Below are 4,588 nucleotides of genomic sequence, written 5' to 3' on the forward strand. Positions count from 1 at the left end.
AGCAAAGGGCAGGGGGTATTATAAGAAAACAACGGCTAACAGAGGCTAAAACATCACGAAATCAGCATGTGACAGCATTGATATCCCCAAACAGTCGAAAATTCGACTTCAACCCTTGAAATTCCCAACATTCCCCAGAAAAATTCGAATCATAGCATGCAAATGGAGATAGGGGACGGGATGACAGTTAACAACAGTAGCAAGTAAGCAATGACTGAGGTTAATCAAGGCATGAAAGCTTATAAGCCCGTCTGACAGTCGAAAACTTCGAATGAAATACCCCTAATAGCATGTAATTGGCGATAAGGCGGTCATAACAGGTAATGTCAACAGCAATTAAGCAACAATAAAGTTACTAGGCAGATTACAGCAACAAAAACCATAATGACAGTCGAAAATTTCGACTGTCCTGAACCCATATCGCAAAAATCGCGGAAAATTCGAATTAAACATGCAACAACTGCGAGGAAAGGGGATTTGATCATCAAGCAAGATAAGTAAGGGCATACAATGACAAATTAAGTCGAAAAATTCGACTAAACAGGAATTTCGAGCCCTAATTCCGATTTTTCCTCATAAAAATGCAAAAATAAGGAAATTAAAATGCAATGAAGCTAGAGGAAACACTTACTTGATGAATACAACCTACAAATGCAATTAATCTTCAATCAAACAAGCAAAAGAGGCGATTTTTCGATCACAAAACCGCAAACCCTAACCCGCTTTAAAAACCGTGTAAATGAACACAAATTAAGGGGGAAATATGGGACTATGAGAGATTAATTGACAAGTAACAGATTGTAGGAGGCGGATTTGGAGATTGGGCAAGAAAATTTGGGGATTTGGGAGAGTTTGATCGCAAATAAGGGTGGTTAGACGAAAATTTTGGGGAAAAATGAAATTAGAACAAAAAGAAAGAGTTTAAAGTAACAACTCCCTGCGTCCTGTTCATTTTCACTCGATCGAGTGGTTTTAAACCACTCGATCGAGCACTTTTGATGCTCCATCTGCTCGATCGAGTAAAAAACTACTCGATCGAGAAGTCCCACTTATTGCTTTACTCGATCGACTGGAAGAAGTGCTCGATCGACCATTTTTTCACTCGATCGAGTACAAAAAGTACTCGATCGAGCTCTTTTCTTGCGTAAGCTCTTGAATTTCGTCTTTTCTTCCTTGGAATGCGTAAAACTTCCCCAAACCTGCATAAAAACACGTGCAAAAATTTCCCAAAATACCAAATACGCATAGAGACAGTCTATAGTCTTAAATCTACGCTAAAAACTGTCTAAAAACTAATTGTCCTAATTAAAAGCAATAAAACAAATTCAACGGAAATTTTAAAAAATTATCTATTACAAAGTGTTACACGGGGCATTTCCCCGTTTAATTCCCAATGAAATTCAGTAGCCCCTTGAAGGGCTCCCCGAGAGGACGTCACCTCAAACATAGATCGTCCTCTTCAACTTCCATGAGCATGAATTATCATTTGAAACGGTAGGGGGGGGGTAGTTCACATCCACATAAGCGCGAACTTTCCTCGTCCTTGCTCCTCTATCACCGGCTGTAGCGCCATCATCTCCAATTTGATTGACAGTAATTGCACCATGCCCCTTGACAGCTCCTTCATTGCTTTCATCTGTACCTACAGCAAAGAAAACAGACGAACTTTCCTCCTTTTTGCTCTCAGTCGGTGGCGGAGGGGTAACAATTGCAGCATAATGCTCCAAATTTTCATCTGGAGTGTCAATATTAGGGTCAATAGAAGAGAGGACATTGCAAGGCTGAGCTTGCATGGGAGCCCTCCGGGACTTAGGCGATGAAAAATTAGCTCCTCGTCCCCTACCCGAAAGGTCAAAGTCTTTCCCCGACGTCTATAATCGCACGGGCAAAGTGGACAAAAATGGTCTCCCTAAAATAATAGAGGTGTGTGCATCTTCGGGGATGTCTAAGACAACGAAATCAACGGAATAAAGAATCTCCCGATCCTCACAAGTACGTCTTCTACTATGCCTAGTGGCCGTGATATACTACGATCGGCCATCCGGACCGTCATATTAGTGCAACTCGGCTTTGTCAAACCAAGTCTCTTAGCCGAGACAAATGGTAAGACACTTACGCTAGCGCCTAAATCGCATAGCGCATTATCAATCAAATAGTTACCGATATGACACGGAATTGAAAAACTACCCGGTCCGATCGCTCAGAGGTAACTTATTTTGAAATAGGGCCGACCCCACCTCGCCAAAGCTACGGTCTCACTATCACTAATACTCCTCTTACGCGATAGAATTTCTTTCATAAACTTAAGATAAGAGGGTACCTTTGTCGACAACTCGATGAACGGCACGGTGACTTCCAAGCTTTTCAGAAGTTCGACAAATTTGCCGAATTGTTGATTGGCCTTAGTATTCTGCAGCCGCCTCGGGAAGGGAACCGTGATAGGTATCTCGAGTCCCTTATTTCTCTCTTCCAATGTATCTTCCGAGCAAGTTCTCAGTATCCTTTGGGCGCTTCTTACCTCTCGAACGAGGTCTTTCCGGTGATTTATCGCTTAAACGAGCACTAGCAGGCTCTCGAATAAGCTTCCCGTCATCAAAACTACTCGATCGACCAATATACCCATTCGATCGAGTAGAATCTTCATCAATATCACTCGATCGGGTAGTTTTTTCACTCGATCGAGCAACTTCATTTTGCTCATCACTCGATCGAGTAGAAAAACTACTCGATCGACCATTCCCTTTTTCTGTTCACTCGATCGAGTGGTATTTTCACTCGATCGACCACTTTTGTCCCCAAATCTGCTCGATCGACCACCTGAAACCAGTCGATCGAGCACTTTCTTTGCCGTGAGCTCATTTTCTTCGCCAGAACAATGTTCACTATCGTTTCTGACTCTCCTCGGTCCGATTTACGCATTTCCGGTCCCTCATATGAACGACCGCTTCTCGTTGATGAAATTTACCGTCTCGTGTGGATTCTTCTCATTTTGAGTCGGTAATTGACCCTGCTTTCTTGTGGACTGATTAGTGGCTAATTGGGCAACTTAAGTTTCAAGTGCCTTTATGGACGCGTCTTTCTGCCACTGCTTCGTGAAGGCTTGCAACATAGACTTAAGCTCACCAATTTCACTCACCCCACCGGAGGATGATGCACCATGGTTAGGAGGAGTAAAAGAAGAGGGCTTTTGAAAGCCTTGTTGATTCTTGTGTGGAGGGACATAAGGTCCGCTGGTGAGGAGGAGGAGTAGGATTGAGCACATTCGACTAGTCCACCTCGTTGGGATGGACTCGCCCCATGATTATTGTAATAGGAAACCCCTCCTTGCCTATATTGCTTTGAAAGGCAAGGACTTGTTCCTTCTCTACAAGACAAACAACAACTGTGGCCATCATTACTCCCACATCTCTCACATGAAACGGTCTCTCCCTAGTAAGAACATGGACCGTCCGAGGCTCCCCAAGCCTTGTAATTCCAACTTGTCGAACCTAGCATTCATGGTCTCCAGATGAGCCAAAACCTTCTTATCAACTTCATGAACTGTCCTAATCCCATCCCTCGGGTTACCATATTCAGCACTGTGATTCGCCATCTCTTCAATAAGGGACCATCCCTTATCATCATCTGTATTCTCCTGAAATCTTCCACTAGATGCCGCATCAAGTATGGCTCTCTGGTCGTCATACAGCCCATTGTAGAACTGATTAGCTAGAAACCATGGGTCAAAACCATGGTGACGGATAGACCTCACCAACTTCTTGAATCGTGACCATGCTTCATAGAAACTTTCATCGGGAGCCTGTCTGAAACTAGTAATCTTGGCCCTCAGCAAATTGGTGCGTTGTGGAGGGAAATATCTCTTGTAAAATGAAAGAGCAAGAGACTCCCAATCAGAACCCCAAATGATGTGCGGTCCAAATCGATCACCACTCCTGGCTGAATCAGCTAAAGAGAAAGGAAATAGAACTTCCTTAATCTTGTCCTGAGTTACCCCCTTAGTGGCGGGGATAGTAGAACAGTAATCGGTAAAGGTCTCCATATGCTTCCTCGGATCTTCACCTGCCACACCTCTATAGATATTCTTCTCCACCAGATTGATATAAGAAGGACGGATATCGAATGTATTACCATCCTCAGTCTGGAGATTGAAACCCTTCGGAATAGAGGATGCTTTAGGCGCTGAATGACTGGAAAGCTTTGGCATCTTTACTGTAGAAATCAGACTGTCTTCCGCGAAAAGAGAATGATCTAGCTCTGGCTCGAAAGTACTCAAGTCTTCCTTTCGTGATTTCCTTAGCAGACGGAGTCTATGCTCGAATAATATCTTCGGTTCTGAATCAGCTGAAACTAATTCAAACCTGTCTGACCTGGGCATAAACAACACTGAAAGAAAATAATAAGAACGGCCTCAAGGAATAGAAATTCCCTGAGACGGATAAAATAAACGGAACGAAAACAAATAGGGCAATTGCCTCCCCGGCAACGGCGCCAAAATTTGACACGTCTGTCGTATACCTGTCAAAAATAAACTAACTCAACTAACTATATAGCTAGGGAAGTCAGGTCGATCTCCGTAGGGAGGCAAGAT

General features: G+C 43.4%; 1 non-coding gene across 1 annotated transcript; it reads left to right on the forward strand.

Annotated features, from left to right (window-relative positions):
* The first annotated feature begins 3,725 nt into the window (after positions 1-3,725).
* LOC141625464 (small nucleolar RNA R71) lies at positions 3,726-3,832 on the forward strand. Its single transcript, XR_012535244.1, has one exon. It is a non-coding gene; the product is annotated as a small nucleolar RNA R71 (small nucleolar RNA).
* Positions 3,833-4,588: the final 756 nt, after the last annotated feature.

This window comes from Silene latifolia, chromosome X (genome assembly GCF_048544455.1).
Source record: "Silene latifolia isolate original U9 population chromosome X, ASM4854445v1, whole genome shotgun sequence".
Lineage (NCBI taxonomy): Eukaryota > Viridiplantae > Streptophyta > Magnoliopsida > Caryophyllales > Caryophyllaceae > Silene > Silene latifolia.